The sequence below is a fragment of the Pectinophora gossypiella genome, chromosome 24 (assembly GCF_024362695.1).
Source record: "Pectinophora gossypiella chromosome 24, ilPecGoss1.1, whole genome shotgun sequence".
NCBI classification, from domain to species: domain Eukaryota; kingdom Metazoa; phylum Arthropoda; class Insecta; order Lepidoptera; family Gelechiidae; genus Pectinophora; species Pectinophora gossypiella.
Window position 1 is genome coordinate 6,898,215 of NC_065427.1, and position 23,876 is coordinate 6,922,090.

General features: G+C 39.1%; 1 protein-coding gene across 1 annotated transcript in view; it reads left to right on the plus strand.

Moving 5' to 3' along the window:
- Positions 1 to 23,378: 23,378 nt before the first annotated feature.
- Positions 23,379 to 23,876, plus strand: part of LOC126377805 (zinc finger protein castor homolog 1-like) — a 132,758-nt gene continuing 132,260 nt past the window's right edge. Inside the window, exon 1 of the mRNA XM_050025657.1 lies at positions 23,379 to 23,425. The gene's annotated coding sequence lies outside the window, so the exon portion shown is untranslated. The remainder of the gene's footprint in view (positions 23,426 to 23,876) is intronic.

Sequence of the window (23,876 nt, forward strand, 5' to 3'; positions counted from 1 at the left end):
AATTTACAGTTCTTTATTTGTTTCACCACATCGGCGCTATAAATAATGAACATAAGAGGACCCAGTATTGATCCTTGCGGAACTCCCCTTTTGACGGTTTTAGAGTCCGACCTGACAGATGAACCGTCCTCGTTGCACAATTCGACAATTTGGGCTCTGTTTTCAAAATAGCTACTAAACCACTTTATGCTGTCTATGCTAAATCCGTAATAGTGTAGCTTCGACAATAGCATTGGAATATTTATACAGTCGAAAGCCCTGGAGAAGTCCAGCAGAGTCAGCAAAGTCCCCTCACCATTGTCACGCGCAGCCAGTATATCATCTACAACATGTAGCAAGGCAGTCGTGGTGCTATATCCCTTCCTGAACCCCGACTGTACGTAAGGTAGTATGTTATTCTTTTCCAGAAATTTTGTAAGCTGCAAGGCAACTACTTTTTCTAATATTTTGGACATACATGGTAGGATACTGATTGGACGAAGATCTTTCAATTCTGTGGCATTTGAAGATTTTGGTATCGGTTTTACCAATGCCTTCTGCCATAATGTAGGATACGTATTTGTTACTATGGAGCAATTAATTATATTGGTAATCACAGTCAACGTATCAGGCAGGGTAAGCAGTAGCATATCCAGCGAAATACCATCCATTCCAACAGCATTCGTTTTAATATTACGGACGACTTTCATAATATCACTTTCTGTGACCTGGCTTAAAGTAAATGTGTCGGACACACATTGATGACATTCGAAATAAGTCAATTGGGATATTTTTACATTATCGCTACCGGGTACATTTAGAAAATAGTTATTTATTTCGTTTGGGTCCTGGAAAATATTTGCTGGCAATTCGGGCCTACTTTTAATTCTCACATTTTTTTTAATATGTTTCCAAAGCGTACGCGAGTCATTTTCAGTGGAGTTAATATAATGTTCGAAGTATGCCTGCTTTTCCATATACAATGCCTCACTCACTAGCTTTTTTAAATCTTTATAGTATTTTTTATGGATTTCCTGCTTAGTAAGTCGAGCCCTGGTATGTGCCTGGTCCCGCTTCTTCATCATAAGTTTTATGTTATACGTTATCCACGGGTACTGTTCGCACTTTACTGATACGGTTTTGACGGGAGCATGGATATCGAACAAGTATGAAATCATTTCACTGTAGATGGTGACCATGTCATTTACATTTGTTAAAGAACTAACGTTGGTCCAATATAACGATGACAGATCTTTATTGAACATATTCAGATCGATGTCCCGTAATGACCTTCGCGTGATTCGACATGGCGCGGGTTTACATTTGGGGATATTTATTAAACATGTAAGGAATGCATGTCTTCCTAGTTCAGGGACATAATAGACATCAACAGAGCTCCCCTTTACATCTGTACAGACCAAATCGATGAGAGTCTCGCTGTGGCCAGTGAAGTGTGTTGGCTCAATAACAAGTTGATTTAAATTGTAACAGCTTAGGAAAGTATTTAACTTCTTGACGGAGCCGTCTCGATCAGCGACGTCCAACATATCGACATTGAAGTCCCCAAGCAGTACTGTATGATCACTCCACGAAAATGTAGACACAGTCTCGGACAGCGCCCCCAAAATCAAGTCTACTGTTACCCATTGTGGGCGGTATGCAGTGCCTATAACGACTTTTTTGCCGTTAACTGTAATAGCGAGCCACATCTGCTCGACACAACCAGACGGCGGGTGAGGCAGCACGCGGGCGGAGACGCCGCGGCGTATGTAGAAGCCGACCCCGCCACCGCGCTTGCGTTTGCCCGGCGGCCGCGGCTCGTGCCGCAGCCGGTAGCCCGGCACGGCGGGGGCGCACCCCTCCCGGCCTTCCTTCAGCCACGTCTCGTTAATAGCCATTATGTCTACGTCGTGTCGGTCCATAGCCACTAGAAATTCGTCATGTCCCGTTCCCAAAGAGCCAGCATTAAACAAACCAACTTTTAATTTGCGTGTTACAATCATTTTAAACACATTAAACCGGTGGTATACCCATATTCATTAATAATAATGAGGAGTGTGATTAGAGTTGATCGTGTTAATATATTTGTAGCGTAGTTTAAATGTAGTGTTGCTGTGTTGTTTCTTGTCTGGGTATGAACATGTATGTAATAAATGTATAATAATATTGTTTGTATATAGGATAAATTAAGTGATAGTAGGCATATACGATATAATAGCAAAAAACAAATATAAAGAATAATTTTCCATTCAATCCGCTCGGATATCCCCACCTGACCAAATGAGTCATAACGACTTTGTAAAGATACAATACACACACAAATAGTAACAAACAGTAAACAATGAACACCAGTAAACGACAGCAAAATACATTCAGTACAACCGGAAAATATCGTTACTTCATAATAACGGCTTCTTCCTTGCTGTAGCCGGGACCAAAAACCGATAGAATGTCGGCTTCCGATCGGATTCGGTGTCCAGCGGATCCAGATGCTCGACGACAATATATTTTTCCGTCTCTTGACCAAACAAACCGCCAGTCCAACCGGTTTGCTGCTTCGCGAGCCCGGTAGAAAAGGTGGCGATTAGTTTTGGTCAATCGTTCGTTGACGTAAAATCGTTGCGGGGCACCCTGCAGGCCGAGCCCCTCGGTGGTGGTAGTGCGGCGCACGCGCGCTGCTCGTAGCAGCGCATCGCGGGGCGCGCGGCGAGCTAGTCGCACGACGATGGCGCGCGGCCGCGGCGCTGCTCCCCGCTCCGCCGCGCGGGTGACTCCCACCCGGGCACAGCTCACCACTTCACGCTCGTCCAACGTCACACCAAGCTTGGCAGCGCAAAGAGCAAACAGGTGGACAGGGTTTTCTCCACCTACCTCTGGAATACCAGATAGCTCCACATCATTTAACAGGAGCTCCTGGTCCCTATCGTTAAGCTCCATTTTTAGTTGGGCGACTGTAGACTCCAGCGCCTTGACCACCCCACCAGCCTCCCCACCCTTCCTCTGCTCCAACTCCATCAGGCGAGTCTCCAGCTTGTCGAGACGCGCATCGCAGGCACCGACCGCCATCCTGAGCTCCTGCATATCCTGTCGGAATGCACGAATCTCGCCACGCGTTTGCCGCATCTCCTCCCGGAACTGCCGAAACTCCAGAGCTAGCTCGGACTCCCGGAACTCTGTGATGGTAGTGTCCAAGGTAGGTCCCGCCTGCGGGCTCTCCCCACACGACTGGTGAAGCGGTGGTGACACGGCAGGGGCTCTTACAGGGGTGCTATCCTGGTTTGCCCTCGGGACTTTGGATGTGCACTCAGGACACTTCCAAGTCCGGCCCGCCACCGCGCCAGCAGGCAAGCCGACACACGCGCGGTGGTACAGCTTTGTGCAGCATGCGCAATTAACGCCATCTACACTAGCCAGAAACTTCCCGCACGCACCGCACTTCGACTTTGACCCCACCATATCGATAGTCTAGTAATGACAATGTTTGCCAATAGATGCTTGTTTGTTTATCATTGATATTAAAGGTATCTGTATGAGTGGCGTCCTAAAAAAAGATTCTTAGGGCGTCACAGATACAGATATTCTAATAACTTCTCCAGTCGCCTCTGTAAAAATCGGGGCCTGTCAAATTTTCAGGTTAGGTAAGCGGAACCTGTGAACACGGGATAACGAGATGAATGACATAGGAAGATGATGATAATTTGTAGTTGGTTTATTTTCTCACTCTTATTGGATTTTTATTTTGTTCAAATCATCACGTTTGCGGGGTAGGTGAGTTGACATAACTAGAAAAGATATCATTCACAGTAATTAGCATAATATTTTCAGCTTAAGTATATAAGTCCCACTGTTCGGCACTCCTTTCAATCAACAGCAAAGCAACACAAAATTAATAAAACATCTTCATAGTTTGCATATACTAAACCAACTATGAAGTTTTGACGTATTCCATACAATGTGGACTTTTTAACAATTCAAAAATAGAATGTTTTTGACTTAACCCTTCCATATTTGACAAAAAAGTTTTTTTTTTATATTTAGAACGCGACGCGGTTGGAATGAGAATATAGTTTTTAGCTCTTTTGAATTTGGAAACAGTTCGAAAATGGAAGATGAATGTTCGAATTTCGAAATATGGATTAGAATAACGGCCCTCGCTTCCTTTTTGAGTTTTTACTCAATATATTAGTTTATGAATAAAAGAATATTTTAAAAGTGTATTTAAAACTAAATCCTGCTTTTACTTATAAGTCTTATAGTTGTAACTAACCTTTAATGTACTCACCTACTGTATATGAGTCAAATTAGACTACTGCAGTGGTGCAGCGTGGTGGAGTATGCTCTATGCTCATTCTCCAATCTAGCCTAGAGAGACACTGTTGAGAATGATAATATTATTATAGTAAGACATGTCGTGATCGTTGTGTCGACTTATATGCGCGGGATGATATAAATATAAAAGTATTAAGTAAGTATATTTTTATTTTGTTATCCTAGGCCTTACACAATAATATTTGAAATATTGCTTTAAAATAAATTGCTACTTTAGCCAAAGGATTGATATTTGTAGCCGCGACAATGTCTCGAAGAAAAAAATCTTTACATTTTATAGAAAAAGAAATGTCGTATTTAAACTTTTTCGCAAACTTGTCATTACGTTTTATCTTTGATCGAAAAAATATCGGATGTCACGAAAAATAACAATAATCTTTTATACAAAAGACGTCTTACGGAAAGGGTAATTTTGGGGTAAAAAAGGGTAAAAAGATACAGTGTGATATTTTGACAAAACTGCGGAGTCACGTTACAGCCGGCTGGGAAGGGGTTAAAAGAAAAAGAAAAAGTAAAGGAGGTTATAATAAAGAGATGGATTTCTTGTGGAACGGGACGGGAGAAATTTTAAGATTCTGAACTATAGTAAGTTCGTTATCGTGTTCTAAGTATTTGTGTATAATATAATGTTATCTATAGTAAAAAAAATAAATATTACGGGTAACTTGGACCCAGGTTGTTAGTAACAATGATTTCTTACTCACTAATATTAGTAGACAGACACCACACACCACCATATAGTGACACCTCCTAGGTTTTCTGATTATTTACTGTTTAAATATTAATCACATACATACTTCCGTAAACACACGATAATTTCCCGCCCAGGTAACCGTTTTCTTTTCGACGTGACTTATTGTAGATTTGCCGCAGATGGCATTAAGTACTTGGCCGGACAAAGCCCAGGTAACCAGAGACTATGGAATTCCTTTTGTTTCTATGAAGGACTTTCCAGGCTATGTTAAAAAAAGATGGCGTTGTACAGCTTTAACGTGATAATTGCGTATTATGTTGCTACCTATCAATATGGGATATAGAAATAACACAGGATATATTTTACTTGAGGAGCACGGTGGCGCAGCGGTTAACGCGCTCGGTCTGCGATTGTTGAAGTAAAACAACTTTCGCAGAGGCCGGTCATAGGATGGGTGACCACAAAAAAAAAAAAGTTTTCATCTCGAGCTCCTCGGTGCTTCGGAAGGCACGTTAAGCCGTTGGTCCCGGCTGCATTAGCAGTCGTTAATAACCATCAATCCGCACTGGGCCCGCGTGGTGGTTTAAGGCCCGATCTCCCTATCCATCCATAGGGAAGGCCCGTGCCCCAGCAGTGGGGACGTTAATGGGCTGATGATGATGATATTTCACTTCTTTTATTTACCACACACCTTATATTAAAACCAAAATCCTCTCACCCGACCGACATTGCACCATCGACTCACTTTTCTTACTTTTTAAAACTGCCTTACGTCCCATTCATTAACCATCCTCCTTTCATACCATAAACAATCAAATTCCCATTCATTATCCTTCCATAGTATTCTCACTTTCCTACGTAAATATTGTTTATTTTTATTGTGATCAGAATAATAATGGATGGAAGATGTAATTGTGCTTAGCTGTAATAAAAAGGGTCATCGTTTAATACCCAAAAATAAAGATAAAAGATGCATGCATAAGTATATTATGTCTATTATCCATCAAATTAGAAGATTAAAAGGAATTAAATTAGGAAGAAAAATCTGGACAGCACCCATCTGTGTCGTTTCATACACTCGCCCCGATTCAGAGTAGATCAAGTCGTGCTAAACTTTAAAAAAACAGAACATTAAAAAAGAAAAATCCAACATTCCATAATTTCTTAAAATTATTTTCATATTTTTTTCATAATTTCTTCTAACCAGCCTGTATCAACTCTCCATTCCATTTCATTTTAATTTTTATTTCAAACCTGAGGCAAAAAAGAAATCTCAAAATATTTCTAATTAGAGGTCGGGACGCGCAAAAATGCGTCGCACCGCTATATTAATTTTCTAAATTCAAAATTTAAACAAAACTGACATTTCGTCAACTATGCGAGATATTTTGCGCGGCAAACATTTTTGCGTTCATTTTTGACCGCTTCGGATGTGAGAGAGATGGCAGAGGGTGGCTCTTTTTAGAAGACAGAGATAGGTGCTAGAGAAATTGACGAGAAGTGATGTATCTTGTTTTTTAATAAAAACTTCTTCATGTTTTTTTCTTAAATACGGTGAAGGAAAACATCGTGGGAAAACCCACATTCCCGAGAAATGTGTTTTGGAGATAGCCTGGTTTTTCCTCCACGGTTTCCATCAGACAGGCAGTCGCTTCCTTAGCGTCAAATTTATGGACAGTATTTTTTTTTAATCATTACTTTTTTTTCTAAGCCCACATTCCCGAGAAATGCATTTTCGGAGATATGTGACCTAACATTTTGGGTTGGTTTTCCCTTCGCGGGTCATCGGACCTGTCAAATATTCAGGTTAGGGACCCTGTGAAAAACGGGATATTGCTAGGGAGATGATTACTTTTTTTTCTAAACGCCGAAATATTAAAAGTCGAGTTACACCATTTTGTTAGTTAACCGGCGGACGCGCTGAGTTTCCGAAAATGCGCGGTTTTTGTCGTCTCGTCGTAATTTTTGGAAAATTCGCTCGCACCGGCCTTAGTGGAACGCAATTATAGCAGTTACACACTCTGCCAATATCGACGATACAGGACCACAATAATATTGTGTTGAAGTAAGTTCGGGCACGAAATACATACATGGTTTGATAGTAGACAGATATGTGCAGGAATTAAATTGTTACTGCTGTTAGACTGCGTTCCAGACACATTCCTCTCATTTTTTTACTTAAGCATAGCTGGTGAGGGTGGGTAACCTCTACCTACCCCTTTAGGGATACAGGCGTGATGCTAAGTTATGATATTACAACTTGTTAATTGCGATGATAAATATCTGAGCGTATTTCTTCTTCACTCCTAGTCCAATAAAATAGCACGATTAAAGATATATAAGTACCTCTACATACATACATAAACACACGCCTATATCCCACCGGGGTAAGAAGAGACTATGGAATTCCATTTGCTTCGATCCTGACACACTTCTCTTGCTTCCTCCACATTCATCAATAGTTTCATACACGCACGTCGATTCAGAGTAGATCGTACTAAACCTTTTCTAAGGACATCTCCAATTTTGTCAATGTACGTCCTTCTGCCAGCCCTACCACCAACATTCACCAACTTTATATATAAGTACCTACTACTTAGATTATGGAATTCCATTTGCTACGTTCCTGACACATCTCTTGCTTCCACATTCAATTGTTTCATACACGCACGCCGGTTTAGAGTAGAATCGTACTAAACCTTTTCTAAGGACATCTCCAATTTGGTCAATGTACGTCTTTCTAAGTTTTCCTCTGCCAACCCTACAACCAACCTTCGCCAACTTTATTTAATATGTACCTAACTACTGATCCTAATAATTTTTAACACCACCCTGTACATGACAGTATATTTTAGACCGTATCTCGAGTCGATAGCGAGTTTTTCGTCAAAGACATTGATAATTGGTGTCTTCAGAACGGAATCCTTGATACGTTTGCTTGGTGATGCTTTCTTGGTAGTGTTGGTACTGTCAGATATTAATAATTCTTTATCTCTTTTGTTACCCAAATTGGAGATGTTTTTAGAAAAGGTTAGTACGATCTACTCTGAACCGGTGTGCGTATACACGCACACAAAGCGATTGATGAATGTGGAGGAAGCAAGAGAAGTGTGTCAGGATTGAAGCAAGTGGAATTCTATATTATCTGCTTACCCCGGTGGGAAATAGGCGTGAAGTTATGTATGTATGTATGTATGTTTTGTACCCAGCCGTGGTAGCCCAGTTGGTAGAACGCTTGCCTCTCACTTTGAGGTCGCAGGTTCGAATCCAGCACAGGCTTTAACCAATGATTGTCGAATTTTTTTTCGAACTCATGTTTGGATCATAAATGATTATCACGTGCTCATCGGTGAAGGACAACATCGTGAGGAAAATTTACATAATATCAAACGAAAATGAGGGTTAATAATAAACTAAGGAATCTCAGCTGAGACTGATCGCTCCCTGTTTTATATAAGAACTGTCACATTGACATGAACTTGAGGGCAGTCTCGAAGCTGAGGTGAGTTTATTTATACCACCATAAATCAGAAAACAATATAACGTAATGTACAAACAATGGAAACAAAAATAAAATTTTTAACAAAAAAAAAACCGACTTCAAACGCAAAACTAAAAAGCAATAAATAAATTTACTTCGCACAAAGTAATTAGTACGTATTTTCAATTAGTTAATTATTTTATAAATCTGAAGCCGGTGCCAAGGAAATGCTACAACGAAGTACCGATTTATATATTTTTCAATACTGATTGTTTTGTAATTTTTTGTTTGACATTGTTTTGTAATTGCTTTGATATAGGTATTAAACAATATTGTGTGTACATAGTAATTTGATATTGTAGTAGGGTTGTTGTAGCATTTACTTGGCACCGACTTCAGAATTATAAATTAATTAACTAATTGAAAATACGTACTAATTACTTTGTGCGAAGTAAATTTATTTATTGCTTTTTAGTTTTGCGTTTGAAGTCGGTTTTTTTTTTGTTAAAAATTTTATTTTATTTTACGATTTTAAGTGATGGTTAGACCGAGCAAGGATGCAGACAGACAGATTTTCTGATTTATATTCATATATAATAATATAATATATTATTAGTAGTGATCACAATTATTATTGATGAACATGTTTACACACACACACTCACACACGCGCTAACGCACACGAGCACACGCGCACGTACACACGCACACACACAGATACACGCACACACACACACACACACACACACAGACACACGCACACACACACACACACACACACAAACACACACACACACGCGCGCGCGCGCGCACACACACACGCACACACACACACACATGTGTATGTGTACATACACACATGTGGTTGTCAGTGGAAGCTGCTATCATACACACTCACGCACACATATAGATACAGTAGATTTCGCGTGGTTCGCTCGCTGCTAAGGCAGCTCGCGTGTCCTGTTTATTCGAAACTGTCCCTCTTCGTATGGCGGCCATCTTGTTTTTCCGCCATTTTGTTTTTTTTCACCGGCGACAGAATTTGACCAAGATTTAAATGGGTGTCGTGGAAACAAACAAAATCCAGGTGCAATAGGTTTGCCAGACCGTAGAATGTCTCCCTGATTGGGAGCAGTTTTCAAAGATGACGTTCCGATCACACCCCTATACATCATTTTTACCCCCAAGACATTTTCTGGAAAAACAAAATTTTGTATGGCGGCCATCTTGTTTTTTCGCCATTTTGTATTTTTTTCACCGGCCATTAAATTCGACCAAGATTTAAATAGGTTTCGTGAAAGAAAAATTGGTTCAGGTGTGATAGTTTCGCCAGGCCGTAGGGTGTCACCCTGATGCGGAGCAGTTTTCGAAAATCGGGAAGTATTTCCATACTTAACATGACGATCCGATCACAACCCCGATATATATTTTATATCCCGAGACATTTTCTGAAAAAACAAAATTGTGTATGGCGGCCATCTTGTTTTTCCGCCATTTTGTTTTTTTTTTACGCGCTATGGAATTTGACCAAGATTTAAATAAGTGCTCTGAAAGAAATATTGGTTCACGTGCGATAGTTTTGCCAGGCCGTAGAGTATCTCTCTGATGCGGAGCAGGTTTTGGTGACCAGAAAGTATTTCCGTACTCTACATGACGTTTTGAGTAAGCGCCCCATACATTATTTTTACCCAAACGGGCTTCTTCCAAAATCGACAAAATTTTGTATGGCGGCCATCTTTTTTTTCCGCCATTTTGTTTTTTTGCACCGGCGATTGAATTTGATCAAGATTTAAATACGTTTCGTGAAAGAAAAATTGCTCCAGGTTGTATAGTTTTGCCAGGCCATAGGGTATCTCCCTGATGCTGACCAGTTTTCGAAGGTCGGGAAGTTTTCCCGAAGCCTAAAGATCGATCCGATCAATATGACTTTACAAACGCACTAGTCGCTCCTACGATTTTTGAAAATTCCCCTCGATTTCTCTGGTCTTCCATCATCAGATCCTGACTTCCTTGACATGGGACCCCCTTGGGTATATCTCCTTTCAAACAAAAAAAGAATTATCAAAATCGGTTCATATACGACGAAGATATGCCCGAACAAACATAAAAAAAAAAAAAAAAAAAAAATAATATACGGTCGAATTGAGAACCTCCTCCTTTTTTGAAGTCGGTAAAAATCGAATCCAAAAAGGCAATCTCAAATTGCAATCTGGATCGAAAAGTCCAAAAATTCTTCAACACACTCGTATTAATTCACGCACAATAAACATTTTAAGAAAAGACCTCTAACCCGAGATGGGGCACATCTGACCCACCTGCTAAATCTTAACGCAGGCACAAAGGGCCCTAAAGAAAGGGCCCGACCCCACCGCCATGATCATACAGAAAAAAATAAAAAAACCAAAAGATGGCAAAGGTGTCTCAATTTTTGACAAAAAGTTCGCCAAGGTTAAGACCCATGGGAAAGAGTTAGATACGCTTTTTGGAAAAAAATAAAATAAAAAAAAACTATCTTCCGCATTTTTTTTTGCGTAACTGTTTAAGGGTACCGTTTTGTTATTGTGCGGGGGTAAAAAAAATGGCAGAATCACCCCTTTTAGGAAGCTGAATACTCAAGATTCGTGAGATAGTTTTTTACGTTTTTTTAAATTTTTTCGCAATTTGATTTATAACTGTTTGCAGTAATTTGAGATTTTTATAGAATTTTGCGTCGTAGGCGACATTATGGGAGGATTTAATAACGGTTTTTCTTACAAAAGGTGTTGAGTCATTCGTTTTCTTGGCAAATCGGCTTTTTAGTGGATGTTACAAAATTTTGGACACATTTGTTACATTGTAACCTAAAAAAATATTTTTATATTTTAATCATTAATGATTATCACGTGTTCAGCGGTGAAGGAAAACATCGTAAGGAAACTCACATTTCCAAGACATGTGTTTCGGTGATATGTGACCTAACCTGGATTGGGCTGGTATTTCCCTACGGGTTGGAAGGTCACGGACAGTTGCTTCTGTAAAAAACCGGACCTGTCAAATCTTCAGGTCAGGCAAGCGGACCCTGTGAAAAACGGGATAATGCTACAGGGATGGTGATGTTCGAAAAACGTGTGACTTCCATTGTAGTGTTACGGGTTCGAATCGATAATCATTTATGTTCGAAACATGAATTCGACAATCAGACCTAAAGGCCTGTGCTGGATTCGAACCTACGAATTCAAAGTACCACGGCTCCTATCACGCGTTCTCCGAAATCGGATACAAAATATGGTCACAATAAAAACTAAATCATTCTTATTGATTACACATTGTTACCATTCTTTTTACATACGGAAACCCGATTATTGCTTAAGTAAAATATGTGAAACACTCAAATTAAATTTTACGAAACCGAATAATATCTTGACCTATGTATACAATAAAAAATGTCTCGCTTCATTACTTTTTGACAAAAACCATACACACGACCACTTTACCCACAATGGCTATTGTAATTTTTTTGCCTTTCTTTCCAATCAGGAACCATTGTCCACAATACGCCGAGATGCCCCTTTTTGACCACTTTCGAAAAAAGCAAATAGGGTCAAATAAGGTCAGAAGTCACACGATTTCTTACAAAAAGGGGTCACTATTATTTGCCCATTTTGAAGAAAAGGTCACTTTTTGGTTATTTAATATCCTTGCGAAGTTTTTTAAGGTCTTTTTCCAAAATTTTGTAAAGAAATATGATATTGGTGTGACCGAAGGTCAGTGTAGGGCTATTGATCGGAAGTGAAGGGTTATAAATTATAAATTGATATTATATTTTTGCGGTAACGATTTCATTGTGAAGATAACTTACATTCTAATATTAATATTAAGTATTTCTTGTCATTCCAAGTTTTTTTTTTATTGGCGTGACCTATTGTAGATTTGCCGCACAAGGCAATAACTAGGTAATAAAAAAGAATGGACCAGCGTAAACAATTTAAAAGTTTTTTTAGCGTATTTATAATTGATATTGGAATTAATTATTAGAGAATTTTCAAGTTTTTTTTTCATGTGACTAATTGTAGGTTTACCTTAAATAGCCTCACTACTTGGCCGGACAAATGGTAAGCGCTAAGGGCTTGGTATTGGAGGTATTTTGAAGCAAAGCCACGGAAAAAGTACCTAAGCATCATAATTATAATATTGAAAACAATCATAATAGTGGAAAATGCAAGAAGTGTCAGCTTCGAAGCAAATGGAATTCCGTAGTCACTGCTTTCCCCGGTAGGAAGGAGGCTTGAGTGAATATCTACGTTTTTTTTTAATAACATAGACTTGTGTTTGACCACAATCTCGATGTAAGCGACGATGTAATCTAGGGTTCAATTATCGATGTTGTTAACATAGTTACTAGGTACACTATAGTATATGTTACGTACTTTTATCTACTTACTAGTAAATTCAGTTAACAAATTAATTACGAACTTACAATAAGAAACGCAAAAGCCGCTAGAGGTTAAACCATAAAATAATATGCAATATTATAAATCTTATTTAAAAAAAAACTTAAAATGTAGATTAACCTTGGTGTTCCTTTAGAAATTCGCATCCCAACCCCAAAAATGATTCAACCAGTACCAATTCCCACGTTCACCCCATTTTTAATACCATTTTGAGTTATCTCCTTACGCCGAGAGAACATCGCAAACTATTTTGTATTACTATTCTTTTTTCTCTCATTTTTTTGGTTAAAAATTGATAAAAATTGTGACCCCATTCTCTGATGAGGTCTCGACATTGTGAACTAGGTTTAACCCTGCTTATTTTGAAATTCGATCCGGTTTTTAGGTTTTTTTATATCTACCTATTGATTGATTGTTGTAAGGTATTTTACAGGTAAAGGAGAGTTTTCTTGTGAGAAGATATTAAGATAGTTGAGCCACTTTAAATTTGGTCGTCATTAGGTGTCGTAAAATCCGATAGTGAGATTGTTTTCTTTTCAACATGATAAATAATTATTACGGATGATAGCCCGATCCGTTGTCACCATAAGGTTCATCATCTTCATCTTAACACTACGTATCATTTTTTTTTACCTGACTTATTTATTGTAGATTTGCCGCAGATGGCATTAACTATTTGGCCGAACAAATGGGGAGCGCAGTAGGCTCTCACCCGGTACAACATTTAAGACAACAGGCTTGAGGGTGCCCAGTTGGGCGCGAACCTCGGCTCAGGGCGTCGTCTGAGAGGAAAAATATTTGAAAGGATTAATCGACCCGGCTTCGTCGCAAAATGTCCCTAGATACAAATTATAATCTCAAGTGCGCGGTGTAGTGTATGCAATGGGTCTGCTCAACCCGTATGGTAAGTAAGCGTGTTTATATAGGTATCTCTCTCTCTCTTTATTTAAGAGCTGCGCTCTTGTCGGTGGAGTAACCGCCATGCCTCTCTTCTTCCCGCCAAATCCTTTTCACCTCCTGATACGACACGACCTGCACCTTCTCTTTTATTTGTTTCATAAATGTTATCCTAGGTCTACCCCTTCCTCTCTTCCCTTCAATATATAGGTATGTAAAGGAATTATTGCGAAACGGACATTTTCCGAAAGGGACATTCTGCGAAAGGGACGTTTTGCGAAAGCGGCATTATGCGATGAAAGGGTCCTGAAGTGTCGAGAAACTACGTATCAACAGCGGCCGCAAGTTGTCTTCGATCAGGTACTAACTGTTCACTGGCTTAAAGCCCGAACCGAGATTCCAACCTGTGACACAGCGATGTAACTGACACGTTCTGCGAATAAGGCTATCGCAGATTTTCGCGGAAGAGAATATCTAGCATTATTGTACATACTTGAAATTTTGAGCAACTACTTAAAAATAGACACTAACCACCTTACAAATAAAAAAATAACCAGAGATAAACGTGGGTTTAAGTATTTAACAGCCAAGCAAAGTTCAGTCGAATTGTATGACAATTGGATTCCATTTTGTTTGGCTGTCAAATATTAAACCCACGTTCATCCCTGGTTTATTTTTAATTTGTAAGGTGGTAGAAGTATGTGCGCAACAAATTTAAAATAGCAATATTGCTTTTATTAGGTGAGTTGCCTTAATGTGGCCTTCTTAACCCCCCAGTAATGCCAATACCATTTTGTATTAGTTGGTTTACTGCAATAACTGTGAAATGGCAAGAAATTGTTTATGTTTTGTTTTGAGCTAAACTTGCCTCCGAGAGTTAAAATAACCCGCACGGCACACCCCAGACACTTCTTACAAAACACCTCGTTTTACACAGATACTACATATACACACGTATATGTGTGTGTCACGTCTGTTGCTATACGATTGAAGACTAAAGTAAGACCGAGGGGGTGAGGTAAACCTAGCTCAGCCGCTGATGGGGAGCGGAGAGTTGTCGTTCTAAACATAGTTATTATTCCTTATTCTATGCTTACGGTACTTAAGTTAGTACATTAAGTTACAAGACAAGGCAATCTTACCTTTAAAGCAAAATCAACTAATAAATAAAGAATCTTTCGCAAACTCGTTACTCATTTCTGTTACAAAAACCGAAATTCTCACTAAGCAATATTTTTAATTCCTTTGCCATAAAAAAAAGTTGTATTAAAACTCTGTATAAGTATTTGTTCGAGCCGATACAAAAACAAGTTATAAGTTTCTTGGTAAAAAGCGCTCAGCAAAGCATCTGCAAAGCTAAAAATAATTTTCAACGTTTAATACAAAAATCGCAATAATTAACTTGGTTACAGACCAATAAATTACAATACGAGAAAGAAATGCATCTCGATACGCAGACAGACGCAATGTGTACGCATGCGTACACACACGCTCGCAGATAGGGATGGGAGACGTCGATTGTCTCTGTCTTTTGCTTGTTTCGATAGACTGTTTATTTATGTAAATTTTTCGATGGCAACCCAAGATATCAAACTAACGATACTAACCAGTAATTACCTTAGTATATCTCATTTTATGAACACTCTGTAGGAACAACCTCTGGTCTAGTGGTTAGAACGTTAGGCTCACGATTTTGAGATCCGCGTTCGATTCCCGATGCGGACATTGTCGAAATCACTTTGTGAGACTGTCCTTTGTTTGGTAAGGACTTTTCTTTGAATCACCTGGTTGTCTGAAAAAGTAAGACGATTCCGTCCTTCGGAGGGCACGTTAAGCCGTTGGTCCCGGCTATTAGCCGTGAAAACACCTCCACCAACTCGCAGTTGAGCAGCGTGCTGGAGTATGCTCTTTGCTGTGAATGTGTTCCTTTAGTTATTAAATAACTTGTAATGTATATCCTCATTGGTTTTTAAAAGATGTGTTGCTGTTGCAGTTTCTTGTCATTTCTTCTCCTCAGCCATAACACCTTGCGAAATGACGTAAATTCAAAAACGTTATATTGACTTTCAATAAGTTTATCCATGATAATTACGTTGAATAAAATGATTCTGATTTCTGATTTCTGACCCTTTCCGGTTGGTTGAGGGGAGGCCTGCGCCCGGGACATATATCTAGGCTGTTTATGTAGGACCGTCGATACCCAATGCAAGTACTCCCAGTCAATCAATACGCGAGTGTAACTATTAGTATTCAGAATCAGAATCATTTATTCAACGTAATTATCATGGATAAACTTGTTGAAGGTCAATATAACATTTTTGAATTTATGTCATTTCGCAAGGTGTTATGGCTGAGGAGAAGAAATGACAAGAAACTGCAACAGCAACACATCTTTTAAATCAATGAGGGTACATTACAAGTTATTTATAACTAGAGGAACACATTCAATACCAGACATTTTTATCATTTAGGTAATCATTAATCTTAATAGGCTTTTTTACATAAAGTAAGCTTCACGTGAACTTTAAATTTATTCTCTGACAAATTTAAAATGTTATCTGGTATTTTATTGTAAAAACGTATACATGACCCCAAAAAAGAAGAATTTAATTTACTTAATCTAGAATTCATTGCCAACCCTCTTAGGGACGGTACTGAAAAGTATCGGCGTCCGAAGGATGTAATACACGATCTTTGCCCGTTATGATCCGCCTGTATAACTTAAAATAGGAACGGAAGAAGGAAGAAGCCATGTATCTTAGGGCTTCGTATCAACAGTGGCTGCAAGTTGCTTGATTACTTGTGGCTCTGCCCACCCCATTAGGGATTACGAGCATGAGTTTTATACCTATGTTTTATATCATCATCATCAGCCCATTAACGTCCCCACTGCTGGGGCACGGGCCTTCCCTATGGATGGATAGGGAGATCGGGCCTTAAACCACCACGCGGGCCCAGTGCGGATTGATGGTTATTAACGACTGCTAGTTAGCCGGGACCAACGGCTTAACGTGACTTCCGAAGCACGGAGGAGGTCGAGATGAAAACTTTTTTTTTGTGGTCACCCATCCTATGACCGGCCTTTGCGAAAGTTGCTTAACTTCAACGATCGCAGACCGAGCGCGTTTACCGCTGCGCCACCGAGCTCCTTGTTTTATATCACTATAGACAAAATGCATATCTATCCTCTCTAATCCTTTCAATCGATCCGGAGGTCCCGGGTTTAAATCCCGGTGGGGACACATCACAAAAATCACTTTGTGATCCCTAGTTTGGTTAGGACATTACAGGCTGATCACTGATTGTCCGAAAGTAAACTGATCTGTGTCGTAAGGCACGTTAAGACGTTGGTCCCGGTTACTGTTTACTGTTGTAAGTTAGTAGTCGTTACATGGGCCATGTCAGGGGCCTTTGGCGGCTCAATAGTAGCCCTGACACCAGGGTTGATGGGGTTGGTAATCCACCTAACAACTCACACGACAGAAGAATCTTATTTTTTTGACGAGACTTAATATAGATTTGCCGCAGATGGCATTACCTACTTGGCCGGACAAATGGGGAGCGCTGAGGGCTCTCACCCGGTACAAAAGAATCGATATCGTATCATACGTACTTATTGAACCCCAGCGCAACCCTAACACCCGCCCGATCACAAGTACACTGATATGATTTATCGTTTAACACGGCACACAACTCACACACAGTCACACACAAACACACACACAAACACACACACCCACATACACATACATTCACACACAAACAGACTGCCCGACATGTCATTGTTACAAACTTTTTTGATATCTTCGCTGTGGAATTATCGAATTGCGGAGACGATTCTTTCGATCGCTCCTCAGTTGCCTCTGAGAGTTTAAAGATGTCTAACTATGAATAGTTATCCATAGATAAGTATTGTCTTGAGGAGCTCGGTGGCGCAGCGGTTAACGCGCTCGGTCTGCGATTGTTGAAGTTAAGCAACTTTCGCAAAGGGCGGTCATGAAATGGGTGACCACAAAAAAAAACTTTTCATCTCGAGCTCCTCCGCCGCGTGCTTTGGAAGGCACGTTAAGCCGTTGGTCCCGGCTGCATTAGCAGTTGTTAATAACCATCAATCTGCATTGGGCCCGCGTGATGATTTAAGGCCCGATCTCATCTATAGGAAAGGCCCGTGCCCCAGCAGTGCGGACGTTAATGGGCTGGTGATGATGATGGTGATGATGATCCTATTTTATTAAATGCTATAAATATTAAATGCTATTTTAGACAAAAAACTCAGACTAAACATGGGCTATTTTCGCTCTCTTTACTAATTAGAAAGCTCTACAAAGATCCCCTATAATCTAGTGAATAATTTATCCGTTGATTGAGAATCGCACATGAGTTTAGAATTAATTATGTTTTAGTGCCAAACCATTAAAACCTAGGCATTAATCAGAATCGTGTCACATACCACTACTATCATTATATAATCATTCGCTCCAGAGACGCAAAGAAAAACATAAACAGCCTATAAGTAGGTACAATTGTAGAATCATCATCTGCCTAGCATTATCCCGTTTTTCACAGGGTCCGCTTACCTAACCTGAAGATTTGACAGGTCCATATTTTGACAGAGATTCCAACCCGCAAGAGAAAATCAGCCCAATAAAGGTTAGGTTACATACCTCCGAAATGCATTTCTCGGGAATGTGGGTTTCCTCACGATGTTTTCCTGCACCGCTGAGCACGTGATAATCATTTATGATCCAAACATGAATTCGAAAATTATTGGTTTAGGCCTATGCTGGTTTACGAACCTGCGACCTCAAAGTGATAGTCAAGCTTTCTACCTACTAGGCTACCACGGGTCTACCAACAATATACTTGGTATAATTATAGAATTATTGTTATTATTATAATAACTAAGTACCTAATTATTATTTATTAATTTAAATTATTATAATTAATTTGATATGAAATCCGTACGTTATTCATTGGACTATTATTAAATTCAATTCTATAAGTTATTTTAGACAATTCACAAAACCATAATTACAATGTAGATCCACATTATGTAGGTATCATTAATAACATTTAAATTAAACGAACAATTAAATTAAAATATAAAATATTTCTTATTTTTACCCAGCCCCATATTTCTTTTTTAATTATTTATTTTTTTATATTTAAATTATTTTCTTATATTTTTGCTTGATTTTTATAATTTAAACATAGCTATCGAGGAGTGTGTGTACACTTCTGCCTACCCCTTTGGGAATACAGGCGTGAGGTATGTTATTATTATGTAGTACCTAATATATAAAATCATAAACGAATAGGTGATACGCAAATGAAATCGCAGTCGTTTAGTAGTAACCTATAAAAACTACATCAAAATGTGTCAAGCGTAGTCACAGCACGCGATATAAACCGACCATTAATAAAATACACGATCCGAAGCAAGTCAACTCAACAATAATTACAATCTTAAATCGGTCGACTTGTAGCTTCTGCACGTAATAAAATTGTTATAACGCATGTGTCGTGTGTCTATTCGAATGTGGAACGGATTTTTGAATTTGGAATTTTGAATTCATGTTTTCAACTTTATCGTTAATTGTATTATTATTTGAAAAAAGCCACATAGAAGCAATTCATCGGGTTTAAAAGTAAGTTGGCAATGTCAAGTATGTCTAATGTGTAAATAATAATATTAAAAACCACAACCTATGAATTAGCAATTAATTATCTAAATATAAATATTTAATACATAAACATAAACTGCCTATATTCGTCCCACTGCTGGGCACAGGCCTCCCCTCAATCAACCGGAAGGGGTATGGAGCACAATCTACCACGCTACTCCACTGCGGGTAGCCCACCACCTAAAACACCTCCACCAGTGTTTTTACGGCTAATAGCCCACGAAACGTGCCCTCCGAAGCACGGAAAAGTAATATTTAATATTTATGTAAAAAAAAAAACACTTCTCTGCTGGACTGGGAGAGTATAAACAACAGACACAGTCAGCTGCTTGTCTTCCCGGATATGTCGTAAAATCCGACATAGCGATTGTGTCCTATCTTACATGACGAACAATAAGATTGTTGTGATAGGCTGATCCCTTGTCCCGTAAGGTTCACAATATTCATCAGCAGTGGCTGCAAATTGTCTTTAGTTACTCGCGGCTCTGTCCACCCCATTAGGGATTACGGGAGTGAGTTATGTATATAAGTAACAATATAATATAAGCTTACGACTATATACAAATGGGGTAGTCAGAGGTACATCAAGATGAACTAAGTACCCATACCTCATCGTGCTTTCTGCTGGACCAACATGATGGGTGGTGAGCCGTATCGCCGTCTATAATGGTCGAGCCAACTGTGTTAGTGAAAAACTGGACTTAAGATAAATTAATAACTCGTGTATGTACAGTCATGAGCAATATAATGTGCCCACTTTAGGACTCTGTCGCACTAACATACTTACAGTTCAATTTGTCAAAAAAGTTAATATGACATGGTACCAAAGTGTATAATACATATTAATGTTCGTGACCGTATAGTATATATGCAAAAACCAATAAACATTTTATTTTGTACATAGTTAATGCTGAAACATTCACACGATCGTATCTCAGATTCGCACTAACACGCAAAACGCATCATAAACTAAATTATATGCGTTGTAACTCGGAACAAACTGAGCATCGTATATATGTCGCTACTCTACTACTGTCTACTGATTTATCTACTAAGAGTCGATAGCAAAAAAATAATGCGCTTATGTAGTTATGCTAGAGATAATCACGTGCTGATCGGTGAAGGAAAACATCGTTAGGAAACTCACATTTCTGAGAAATGCGTTTCGGAGGCATGATTTATTCCAAAAAAAAATAAGAAAATATATCGACGAAGTAATATGCAAATCTGCTATTTATACATATAACCAATATTTTCAAAAAGAAAATTGCTATTTGACATAATTTGTTGACACAAAAAAAAAACTATTTTTTTAGGTGAATTGCTTCTATGTGGGCTTTTTACACCCACTTGTTTTTTCATCTAAGTACATAACCTAAAAGCAATTCTGCTAATTGACATTAAATTTGTTTGTCATAAAGCATTTCTTCTTACGTGCGCCTTTTACGACTTTCCACAGAAAACTGTCAAATTGTAAAGTTCATATTTATGAAGCGTCGACTTGCAATGCGGAACTTTGTGACATGTCTTAAATCAAATCAAATATTTTCTATTGCACACACATAGGTAAAAATTATGAGTCACCAGAAGTGAACTTTCAGCATTTTAGTATTTGTTGAAGTTCGGGAATCCACATGTTGTTTTTTTCGTAACGTAATTGTTCAAAAACGGGAATCGCTGATGTGGGACGAAAAGCCTCCATACTCAAATGGGATTAGGCCGGACATGTTTGTCGCATGCACTCTGAGCGGTGGGCACGGATCGTCACGCAATGGGTGCTTGATGACGGGTACAGGCGTCGTGGTAGACCTCGAAAGAGATGGCGTGACGACTTGGACGCTTGCCGGAGGGACTGGCCGGAGTACGCACAGGACCGCGAAAAATGGAAAGAGGAAGGGGAGGCCTTTGCCCAGCAGTGGGATCTTGTAGGCTAGATTAGATTAGAACGTAATTATTTGAAGATTTTCCGCAGATGGTATTAATTACTTGGTCGTGGTAATTATATATTTTTGACGTCACTTATTGCAAATTTGCCGCTACTTGGCCGGACAAATGGGGAGTGCTGAGGGCTCTCACCCGGTGTATCATTATGATCTTCCCAGACATACGCCGGGACCGTAACAACAGTCATTCTGACGGGCATAATGTCTGACAAAAATAAACCGGTGACATTTAACTCTCCTATCAAACGGGCTAATTATACAGAATTGAGCTTTGTACTACTTCTACGTACAATAATGCTAGATATTCTCTTCCGCGAAAAGACTTAAACTTGAACATTTGTACCTCTCAAATAAGTTCCATTAATTATTATTATTAACATACATACATAAACTCACGCCCGTAATCCCAAATGGAGTGGGCAGAGCCACAAGTAATCAAAGACAACTTGCAGCCACTGTTGATACGAAGTCCTAAGATGGATATGATGAACCTTATGGTGATAAGGGATCAGCCTATCGCCCATAACATTAGTCCATCATGTTAGAGGACGCAATCCCTCTGTCGGTTTTTACGACATGCCCGGGAAGTCAAGCAGCTGAACGTGTTCTATGTTTTTTATTTGCTCCCAGAACAGCATAGAAGCATTATTATTAAATATTGATTTAATACCGTACCATACCATATTGAAGACTATACAGAACCGGAGAGGAAATATAATTGGCCACCTGATACGACACCATTCATTTATAACAAACATTACTTATAGAAGGAAAAATTGAAGGGAAGAGAGGAAGGGGTAGACCTAGGAGAACATTTATGAAACAAATAAAAAATAAGGTGCAGGTCGTGTCGTATCGGGAGGTTAAGGTTTTGGCGGGAAGAAGAGAGGAATGGCGATTACTCCACCAACAAGAGCGCAGCTCTTAAATAGAGAGAGATAGATTGATTTGATACATCACACATCGTGAGGAAATCCACATTCCCGAGAAATGCATTTTCGGAGGTGTGTGACCTAACCTATATTGGGCTGGTTTTCCCTTCGCGTGGTGGAACTGTTGGGTCAGACAGGCAGTCGCTTCTGTAAAAAAAACGCACCTGTCAAATCTTCAGGTTAGGTAAGCGGACCCTGTGAAAAACGGGATAATGCTCGGCTGAAATGTTCATTTAACATTCTGTTGGGTATAAAACACTCCCTCAGTCAACCGAAGGAGTCAAAGAGTAAATTCTACCACGATGCTCCACTACGGATTTACGATGCCACTTTTCAGCTAGAGATTTTTGAAATCTTCTCAAGCAAATTTCTTCATGATGTTTTCCTTCACTGTTCAACACGTGATATGAAAGCATGATAATGAAACCGGTAGCGGGGTCGGAAGTATGGATTTGAATGCTTGAATTTAAACTATCTTAGAATTTATCAAGACATTATAATATCATATAAATATTTATGTAACAATAATTAATTATTGCAAATTACTTATTTTTACGTAGAATATAGGTAGTATGTTTACGGGAGTATCCATTAATACTATTGCAGTAGTTTGAAAAATGTAGAGTTTGGTAAACACTACGAATGTCATAATTAAAACTCCTTTGAAAGCCTAAATTAAATTCACTTACTGTTACAGTATAAGATAAGTAAATAAATATATTAAAAAATAAAGAAATAAATTTAAATTCAAGATTATTTCAAAACAAATTCAAATATTTGAAATACGAACACACCAACAGTACTCACTCGAAAAAGTATTTACTAAACGGAATCCGCGAGAGCAGCCGAAGCAAAAACTATAAACAGTAAGTTCGAAGGTCAATCCTTACACTGGTACAGTTCCATAAAAACTGGGACCTTACGGTAGTCAACCCTAAAGTCGGGGTCCTTTTCTTACCGCGTTTTTTGGCAGAAAAAATCGGGCGCGCTCCTCACTCGCGTGATAAACGTACTCGGGGCCAGACGGCGGCACCGGCCGGTCGCTCCACGCAAAACGTACTTTAAAAACTTGCAAGCGCGGGAAAAACTCGACACGAATTTCCGAACTTACGAAAAAAGTACCCCTTAAAAAAATATATTATAATAAAGAAAAAATAATAAGGTTTAAATTTCGAAGATCGCTTTCGATAACACTGTAACCGGCCAGTGTTTATTATTATGATTCGTACAAATTAAACGGTGTATTGTTTTAAATATTTCGACATTGTCGGAATTCTATTGTGTGATTCTTAATTGTTTAATGTTTTGCTTAATCTAGGGCTTTGTCGAGATGACATCGTTTGGGTTTACATTTTTGTCCGGTATAAACAATTGATAATTTTCGCGGAGGAGTCGTGCGTCGTTTTTATGAATGTTTTTGCGTGTCGATAGGTAGTGGGGGTAGGGTGGGGCCACGGTTGACTCGTCCCTCCACTAGCGAGTATTTTGATTTAGTTTCCAACTCTTA